A 10,282-nucleotide genomic window follows, 5' to 3' on the forward strand; every position below is an offset into this window, starting at 1 on the left:
GGGCCAGGTGGCAAAGGGACAAGGCATGGAGAAAGCGGGAAGTGGCCTCAAGTCAGGGCACCGTGTTCCCCAAAGGATATGAAATGTCACTTAGGCTGGCTGGAGAGTAACTACAAAGCCTAGTTTTCTATCACTTAAGCTCTAGCTGCCATACATTTCCTTCACCTAGGATATGGGGCTCATAAAGCTCTGCTGTGTGACACCGGCCTCCTCCAGAATTCACCCAACCTAACTCACCATTTGCCAATTTCAACTTGCTTCTCCTTCTGCCATGGCCTTCTGGTCCATGCTCAGGCTCTGCCTCCAGGGACTAACACCCCCCACCCCCCCTCACCGATTCCACGCTGATTTGTTCTAAAGTTCCTCATGGAGCCCCAATTTAGAAGACCAGGCTCATGCATCTGGAACTCTCCTGAATCTTTCTTTCCTCATCAGTGCCCTGTAGGCTCCAGGAATCGGAACTAAGTGTACAAGCTGCTTGCCTGTGTGGGCTATGACCAATCTTGACCTGTATTTCCTACCATACAATTAAGGCTTCCAGTGTCTAAATTGGGCTGATTTTCCATTTGGAGCTGTACCAAGAGCCATGGGGGCTCTAAGGAGTTGATGACTGGGAAGTTCGGAGGAGTGTTGTATTGACTGGCTAAGAATGCCTTTTAGGCTGCAAATGGCAGAAATGTGCTTTAGAAAATAAAGACGGTTCAATTTAAAGATCAGTAAGACTGGAAGTAGGTGGTTCCAGGATAGGTATGGTGGCTCAACGGTATCATCGAGGACCTAGGCTTTGTCTGTCTGTCTGTCTACTCGGCCAACCTTGGTATGTTGGCTTTCTCCCTTAGTTTTGTTGCCACCTGGTCTCAAAATGGCTGCCACATCACATCACATCACATCTCAAACATCCCTGTTCAAAGCAGGAGGAAGAGATGGGCCTCTTCATTCTCCTTTAATCAGAAAGCAAAATCTTCCCAGAAGGTCCCCCAGCCATTTCCCCATAAGTTATGTTGGCAGAACTGTCGCATGCCCAATTTTGAGCCAACAGACAGCAGAGGGACTAGGTAAGGAGCCTGCTGCCTCACATGGGTGAGGCAGGCCTGGCCAGCCCTGGGGAGGCTCTAGGACTGGCTCCTCTCTCTGCCTTTCCTGGAGTTCTGCCTCTAATCTCAACATCCTTTATCTTCTTCCCAAAGAGGCTCATTAATCCCCCAACAATAAGTATTGTTTTGCCTTTCTTCAATCTCCAAGCTTCCATCTCAGTGTACTTCCGGCCAGCACCTGGCCCGGGACTTGCCCTCACGACCTCCTGTCTCACACTGCCCATGCAGCCTGATTTGGAGGTTCATTTCCTAAAAGAGGAATCTGCCTGGCCTGACTGGCTTTCCAAACTTTCCCTGAGTCAGGGGACTTCACAAGTTGTTGACCAGTGTACACAGATCCTGGATCATTGACCTGAATGAGTATGTGAGTGTGTGTGTGTGTGTGGGTGGGTGGTGTGAGGAGGACAGAGGCAGAGTCATGTGATACAACACAGCCAGCTGGGCTGAAGGAGGTGGGTATGGGGGTGGGGCAGGACAGAGGGCATGGGAGGTGGCTCTTGGAGCCCAGGGCAACAAGATGAGGAAATTAGGCCAGTCTACTAGAGAGAGGCCAGGTGGACACAGGAGGGAAAAGGCCATTTTGCACATTTCAGTCCCCTTTCAGTGGATGCCAAGTGGAGAAGAGAGGAATCCGGCTGGCAGATGAACCAGGGCCCTTGACCTGTGGCTGCAGCTGAACCTGCCCAGCTGGCTCCAGCTGTTCAGGTCACTCACTCTGAGGGCCTGTTACTTGACTTACAGAATGAACAGCATAATCAGTTTCTTAAGTCTGCCCTGACTCGGAATATCCCCCGAATTCCCACAGGAGAGATTCCAGGGACTGCTAGTAGGAAGCCGGGCTCTCTCATGAACATGGCTTTAATAGGGCCTGACAGCATCCGGTACCCACTGGACTTGGAGCTTAGAAACCATTTTGTGGTTTTGGCAGGCCACAGAAGAGACGGAAGAAGCAGGACTAACTCAACATGATACCACGTAACGGGGACAGAAAACAGACTGGTGATTCCAGCAAAGGGAATGAAAAATCCCACAACGCGAAAATGAGAACATTTGTGCAAGACTGGATTCTAAGCCTCGCTCCTCTACTTCTTAGTTGCATGACCTTGGGAAAGTTATTGCACCTCTCCAGGTCTTAGTTTCTTCATTTTTAACGTGAGGATAGAAACATCCCATTTCAAGTGTTGTTGGGAGGATTAAATGAGACCCTGTGTGTGAGGCACTAAACGCATGTGAGTGACTGTTGTCATCAGAGCCTATCACACGCTCGGGTGGGGCCGAGCCCCAGGGGAGAGCCCACTGGACGGCGCCCATCGAAAGAGCTGGCGTGGCGTGGCGGTTCTGATGGGGAGCTCCACTGGGGCCCCTCACGGTGGTGAGTGGGGCTGGGGGTGACTTTGCACCCCATGAAGCACTTGACAGCTTTCCTTCTAGTTTCTTGAACGATTTCCTAGAGGCCTTTGGAACAGCCTTCACCCAGCCCCCCAGTAGTTAAAGAGTCTCTAACCTCACTGAGCTTACAGTCCCTGTCCCTCCAATCCCCTCTCCCCCAACAGCCTTCCCTGGTTTAGCCATTTCAAACTCCTCTGCCTGTTTCTATCACTTCCTACTCGATTTGTTCCTGGGATAGGCCCTTCGAGGAGTGATCTGAGAGGGTATCTGAAGATCCACTGTAAGTGACATTCCAGCTCTAAACTTCCAGGACAGGAGCACAGAAACCCAGTGACCAGCTGTCCTCCTGCCCAGAGACCGCCATGTGAGCTCTCGAGCCTCTGGTAAGCAGGCAAAGAGGCGGCTGACAAGGACCCTCCCTTTTTCTCCTTAACGCTCCACGATCTACTCATCCTTTCACCGGGTTCAAGGCTTTACTGGGTTCAAGGTTCAGCTGTTCAGAAGCAGCCTTGGCTTTCTAGGAAACGCAGTTCTGATGGGCAATGCCAGATCTAAGGACTAGCTCTTATCATCACCACCTCCAACATTTCTAACTTACTAGATTTTAAAGACATTTAGAAGAGCACGCCATGGCTATATAAATCCATGGATATATACAGAGTCTGTCCCTGTTTTTTTTTTTTTTTTTGTAGGGGAGATAGAGATTTTTCAGTTAACAAAAGACAAGAGATGTTCCTGCATTTTGTGCTTGGGACCCAGAACTCTGCTCTATAGCAAAGGATGATGCATTTGTGGCGGCCAGCACAGGTGGGGCCTTTCAGTACAGTCGTTAACATCTGTTTTCCTGTTACCTCCTTGCTGGCAACTCTGGTTGCTGGCAACTACAGGAGCGCCCAGTGTTGGATGAACACCTGCTACGTGCCAGGTGTTAACTGAGGCACTATGAATACAGAGATGCTTCAGACATAGGTCTTGCTCTCAAAGAGCTCCAAGTTCATCTTGGGGGTGGACCCTGAGCCAGCCATCCTTAACCGGGAAACTGGCCAGCTCTCCAACATACTAATTTCTTGCTTGTTCCCTGCCTCCCCAATCAAGGTCACTCCCAAGGTTAGCACAACACATGACAGCCAGCAATGCCTCCCAGACAGAGCCAAGGGCCTCTGCTGCCTTATGGATATCAGGGCTAATCCGGCTTTCAGGTCGGGGTGGGGGAAGAGGTGGCAATAAAGATGAGATCACCTTCCTCCTGTGTGACTCGGAAGAGAATGGCCGACAACCATCCCTGAGAAGGCAGGTCATGTCTTCAGGCAGGGGTAAGCGTGTCTCCATGCGTGATGACCCTGAGCCAGAAATCCATCTGTCTGCGTCCATAGCTGTATGCAGTCACCGATCCCCACGTCATCCCTAGTCCCTCGGTGCTCGGTGTCCCTTGGTGCTGTGAGTCCAAGGGACATGGGGTGGTTCTTCCTCAAAGAGCTTTACATCTGTCTGAGGATAAAAATGCATGAGAAGGTCAGGAAGGATCAGAGCATTGCAGGATGCAAGATGGGGCTCAGGGGCAGTGGACCCAGAGAGCAGAGTGCAGGCTGGGAGCCCAACTGCAGGCCCATAGGGTCTCATGAAGCCTTCATGGAAGAGGTGGGCTTTGGGCCATGTTTGGCGGGTGGGAAGCACTCCTGGGGGAGCTCCTCCTGAGCCAGGACAGTGGGTGCTCCAAACACAGTGCCTTTATCGCCCCCTTGGGAAACAGGATCCAACCAGTGGTTCCTCTTCTGGCTGCTGTCATCCCAACAGCCAGAGGCTCAAGGGTTCGTGCAGGCACAGAGCTACAGAGCTCGGTTTGCCTGAACAGGGGTGCCTGTGATACTCTTATTTCTGATGGCGTCATCACGGTGTGAGGCCAGGGCCACGGGCGCGCTGTCAGCGCCTACGCCCAGCCACTCTGCCAGAGCAGCACGGTGAGGGCCGTGCTGGGGGGACCGCCACTCCTCAGAGGCCAGGATCTGGAGCCTTTACACGGAAGGTAGCACTCTGGGGCGCCACAGACTCTCAGCCTGGCACAACACACGTGGCCAGACACTTGCATCCTATTCTGGCAGAAGATCAAAGGATTCATATTGCAGAGGAACTCTTTGAACATTCTGAATACGGGGAAATTTCCATTCATCTCATAATTCATACTAGAGAGATTCCCCCGTGAATGGCATCAATGTAGGAAAATCCTCTGAGTGAGGCAGCAGCTATCAGAGAACTCAAGGGGGATGGCCGGGGGCATGGGACACAGAGAGAGAGTTAACAAAGAGCTCAGCCTGGAGCCCAACACACGGAAAAACCTGCATCTTCATTAGCGCAGTGGCGCTTTGAGAAAGCACAACTTGGCCGAGCCATTCTGGAGTACAGGTGCTGAATCGGGGGTGATGATCATTTCAGGAGAAATCAGCCCTCATTCATCACCCGAGGGTTCGGGCTGGAGAGAGGGCAGATGCTCATTGTGAATGAGGGGGACTCTTGGGAGTCCTCTGGCCTCGGGAAACTGGGAGGCCATGCGGGGCCCCTGGGAGGTCAGAAAGACCTCAGAGCACAAGTCGTATAAAATGGTCATGGAAGAGAAAAACACGGTGAAAGGGCCAATTTAGATAACGCTTTTCTTGGAACTTGGACTTTCAGCACCTGTAATAGAACAACAGGCTTGGGCTGGAAGGAACGCAAACAGCCTGTGGGGGAGTCCGGTTCGGTGACAAGGTCATGCACCTGCCGCCCCTGGGGTCCGCTTGCCCTTGGGGGACCTGGGGCCTTGCAGGAGATAAGCATAGGGGCTCCCGAGCTCTCAGCAGTATACTTTCCCACAGGGCCTCCATGTCCATGTTTCTTCCCGGTCCCGCCTCCTTCCTCTTCCAGCAGGCAGGTAACTCCTGTCCTTGTGTCTGCCATGTGCCCACCTGACTCTGGTGTTGCCCAGGGGACAGGAGGCCACCTGCCCACGAAGAGGCCGGTGGCCACCATTACCTTTGACAACTCACGAATATGCCCCAGGGATACTGCTGTGACTGGACCATTCATCCATCCATCCAACAAATATCTTTCAAGCATCTCCTCAACTCTGTAGCTTGCACATTGTGCTGGGATCAAGGACAGGGAAAAAGGAAGTGTCAGTCACAAGGGGCTTGGGCTACCCAGGGAAAGAGGGGAATGAGGAAAACAGGAGCACCATCGAGACTGCAGGGGTTTCTGTGTCCTGGGTTTCAGACAGGGCTTTGGAGAGAGTGCTGGGGAGGGAGGGAGGAAGAACTCTGATCTAATGACTGCCTCCCACACGACAGGCTACCATGAGCTTAACTGAACCCCCTGCCTGTATGGCACCCGTGATCTCTACTTTGTAAAGAAAATAAGATGAGTGCACAGCTAGCAAGCGGCACAACCGGTCTAGGTCTGTCTCACTCCTGATGCCACTGTCTTTCCATCAGCACTGGGAGAGAAAGGGTCCTTTAGCACCACTGTTCCTTGCATAATGTTTCCAGAGGCTTCCGGGAGAGTGAGAGGCCCTTGGTGAAACAGGAAGAAAGAGGACGGAAGGGGAGAAGGGGATTGGCTTTTGCAGACTCTAGTGGGCAGGGGAAGACATTCATTCATTCACTCCTGTGTTCATCCATTAGGAAAATCTTCACTGAGCCCTATGGAGGGGCAGGCGCTGTGCTTCGGTGCTGGGGACGCGAGCGAGCAAGATGGACACACTCCTGCCCTCATGGGACTTCTAGAAGGAGGCAGGCCATCCAACAGGCTACCTGTTTTTAAAGGGGGAGCACAGAGGAGAATCCTGAACTTGCCTCGCATCACTGAGGCTGACTTCTGGGAAGGGGCGACATATCAGGGAAGACCTGAAAGATAAGCATCAACCTGGTGTGTGCTGGGGAGCGCCTTCCAGAGAACCACGATGGCAGGTCTGTGGGTGAGGGGCAGAGCTGAGCGGGAAGGAGCGCGTGTTCTGTATGTGAGGAGAACTGTGCCTGACGTGGAGAGAGGGAGGTGAGGAGGGCGGAAGGAGGGGCCAGGTCATCCGGGGCTCCTAGAAGGAGCTCAGACTGGACCCTGAGAACAATAGGAAGCCGCGGAGAATGTTCATCTTGGAGAGGCCCTGGGCAGTCTTAGTCCATCCCTTCCCTGGAAGCCCGGAGAAGGCTGTCCAAGGATTCGTCACGCCAGGGCAGAGATATAGAAGGTGTGTGAGTTCTGTCCTTTTCCTAACTAAGGAGGTTTTCCAAGAGGCGCCGCTACCAGAGTGAGCGATAAAGCTCGGACTAAATGCCGGTGCCTTGATCCCAAGGAGGAAACCTTTGGTGCGTGAAGGGCGGACCTGAGGGTCCCACAGGATCTTCCGGGCAGACGTGCGTGGGTGGGCACTCCCCTCTTGTGGCCGAAGCGGGTACTGCACCCGTGTTCCCATACAGGCTCGCCTCTAGGTTCTCCCTGGGGAAGCCCCGGAAGTGAGGCCCGGCGGCTGCACAGAGCTGTGGACTCCGGGAGGTTTCCCACCTGAAACCTTTTTTTTGTTTGTTTTTGTTTTGTTTTTTAAATGAGAAACCTGAACGGTGGAGAAAATGTGTGTGTGTGTGTGTGTGTGTGTGTGTATATATATATGCTTAAAATGTGTGTGTGTGTGTGTATATATATATATATATATATATGCCTAGAAAGAAAACGCTAAGAAAGTGTTACCAGTGATTCTGGAATACGTGACTAAGAATTTTTCAATGTGTTTATATGTAGTTTAAAACTTGGACGTGTACCACTTGTGTTGATAAGAGGGACAAAATATTATGTTGCTTTTAAAAAGGGCAGAAGTGACAGAAAAGTGCCCCAAGAAGGGTGCTGAAGTGGAGGCCAGGTGGCTGGTATGAGAGCCGAGTGGCCTGGTGATGAGCCACTGCCCTGGCAGCCCTGTGTCTTTCCGCAGCTGCAAAGCATCAACGTGGCTGCTCACAGAGGCACGCGGGGACCAGGGGGCCTGGGGGCTGCCCTCCCGCCCGTTTCTGTCTAGCTGAGCCCTTCAGCTCACACAGACCTGGGCTCGGGGTCCCTGCCCCTCTGTCTTTGTCTCATGTGCTCGCCCTTCTCACATCAGGGTATCACCCTTTTCAGCCTGGTCTCACAATGGCCCCAACCGCCAGGTTCTGGGTGATCCAGAAGCATATTCCACAGGCTCACCCTAGATGATTCTCTGCTGTGTGAGCTCGCAGGATGAGGGCTGGGTCCGCTCACAAACTACAGAGCCACACCGTTGCATCCACGGGGTCTCTGCTAGGTTGCCTTTTCCCGCCGGGGGCAAGGAGCTCACCTGGCTGGCAGTTCTGGTCACTCTGGTCACCTTCCTGGCTCCTCTCTTCACTCTCCTGCTCGAAACTCTTCTCTGGGGCAGGCCAGCTGCTCAACCTCCCCTCTGGGAGGTTCCCCAGACTCCGGTCTATGGGACTGGATCTGGGGGGGGGTGGGCAAGGACACAGCCCCCACCATTCCTGGGGTCATTCTTGACTGGAGAAGTCCCCAAGGAGCCTTAACTTGTGCCGTGGGAGAGTTATGTTTCTGATAAACTCTTCGTGAGCTTCTTTAATTTCAGAAATATTCTGAAATACACAAGTTTTTTAAAAAAAAAATCAAAGTCCCTTGATTATGGAAATTTTCAATCCCACTAGAAAGAATACAATAATACAACAAACTCTCATGTTCCCATCACCCAACCTCCGTAGCTATTCATTTCCTGCCATTCCTGTTTCTAGCTCGCCCCACCATACTTTTGTGTGTGTGTAGTATTTTTTTTCCTTTCAATATTTATTTGGCTGTGCTGGGTCTTAGCTGCAGCACGCAGGATCTTTGATCTTGATTGCAGCATGAGAGATTTGTTTTAGTTGCGGCATTCGAACTTAGGGATCTACTTCCCTGACCAGGAATTGAACTTGGGCCCCTTGCATTGGGATCCTGGTTTTAGCTACTGGGCCACTGGTAAATCCCTATGGAGTATTTTAAAAATAAATATTAGACAGTATATCTTTTTTCCCCCTCAGTATGTATCTCTAGTAGATTCGAATTAAATTACACTTGATGTTTTGGGGAGTATATATGATAACAGAATAGTAATCTCCTGGACCCATCCCCATCTCCAGTAATTATATGGTGGTTTAGTCTTGAAGTCGCATCTGCCTCTTGTGACCCCATGGACTACATATGGCCTGCGAGGTTTCTCTGTCCATGGAATTCTCCAGGCAAGAATACTGGGGTGGGTAGCCACTTCCTTCTCCAGGGGATCTTCCCCACCCAGGAACTGAACCCTGGTCTGCATTGCAGGCAAATTCTTTACCAACTGAGCTAGGAGGGAAGTAACCATGCCAATCTTTCATCTACTCTCCCCTACCCCACCACATTGCATGTTTTTCAAGCAAATCTCAGGCATCATTTCACTCATAAGATCTGCAGTATGTGTCTTTTTCTTTGTAAAGCATAAACCCCAATACCATTATCACAACTAAAATTTTTAAACAGTAATTCCTTAATATCATTCATGTTCACATTTCCTTGATTAAAAAAAAAAAATTCCTCAATTGGTTGTTAGAATCATGACCCAAATAAGGTCTACAGGTTGCATTTAGTTGACAGGTCTCTTCAGGTTCACTTCCCTCATAAATTCTTTTTTTCCTTTTTATCTTGTAATTTGTTGAAGTATTTCAGCAGCTTGTCCTTAGTGCGAAATGACACTTAACAAACGCTCGGGCGCCAACTCTGTGCCACGCACTGTGCTTGTGCTGGAAATAAAGGCGTGAGCAGATCTGGGGTAAATCACTTGACACTCTCTGGACTTGGGTACCCTCTTCTCTAACAGTAAAGAGGATTGGACTAGATGCTCTCTAAAGGCTCCAATCTGATCCACTCGGATCCCCCCTCTCATCACTATGATCCACTGTGTGAGTCTACGCAAATCTCAGCCGAACTTATTCCCAGGGGGGCCACCCACCTGCCTGGGTGATCAGAGGCCAAAGTGACGGCGGGACGACGTCGCCCGGACGCCGCAAAATCGTTCTGCCCGGAGTGGCCGGCGGTGTAACGGCAACCCCTCTGACCTCGAGCACTGGCCGGTCCTGCCCAACTACACTTCCCACAGTCCTCTGCGGCCAGCCGGTTACCACGGAGACAGGCTGGGCTCGTCGGTTCTGCAACCGTCGGGGGCCTGCCTGCGGTGATCGTGGGCAGATGAGCCTCCACTCCCCATGGCTTCCAAACGGGACGGCCACGCGCTCCCTCCCCTTGGTTCTGGTGCCCGAGGAGGCCGAGCCATTTGGCTGGGCCGGGGCCGTCGGGAGGCTGAACTACATTTCCCAGGAGTCTCGGGCACACCCCACTTCCGGTCGCGGGCTGCCGAAAAGATAACAAGGAGTTGTCAAGGAGACCGGTCCGGGGGTATTTGGGCCCCTGAAGTCCGTGGACAGAGAAGCTGGAGACAGAGAAGGACAAAAGGAAAGAGGATGGGAAAGCTGGTTATAAAGCAACATAAGGTACACTCCGTCCTATTTACCTTTTTAGTGTCCACGGATGCTCAGGGTCAACGCGAGCGTCGCACAGCCCTCTGGGAACTGTAGGCGGTGCTGCCCTAAGGACTATGGGAAACGTAGTCATTGATTAACAGCCACTACCTGGAGCACGGTCGCAGAGTCGGACGACTGAGCGACTGAACTGAACTGAACCTGGAGCACCTACAGTCGAGGGTGTGGGATTGAGTCCTCCCTGTCTCTCCCGTTTCCGCTCAAACACAATGT

The sequence above is a fragment of the Bubalus bubalis genome, chromosome 24, assembly GCF_019923935.1.
Source record: "Bubalus bubalis isolate 160015118507 breed Murrah chromosome 24, NDDB_SH_1, whole genome shotgun sequence".
Lineage (NCBI taxonomy): Eukaryota > Metazoa > Chordata > Mammalia > Artiodactyla > Bovidae > Bubalus > Bubalus bubalis.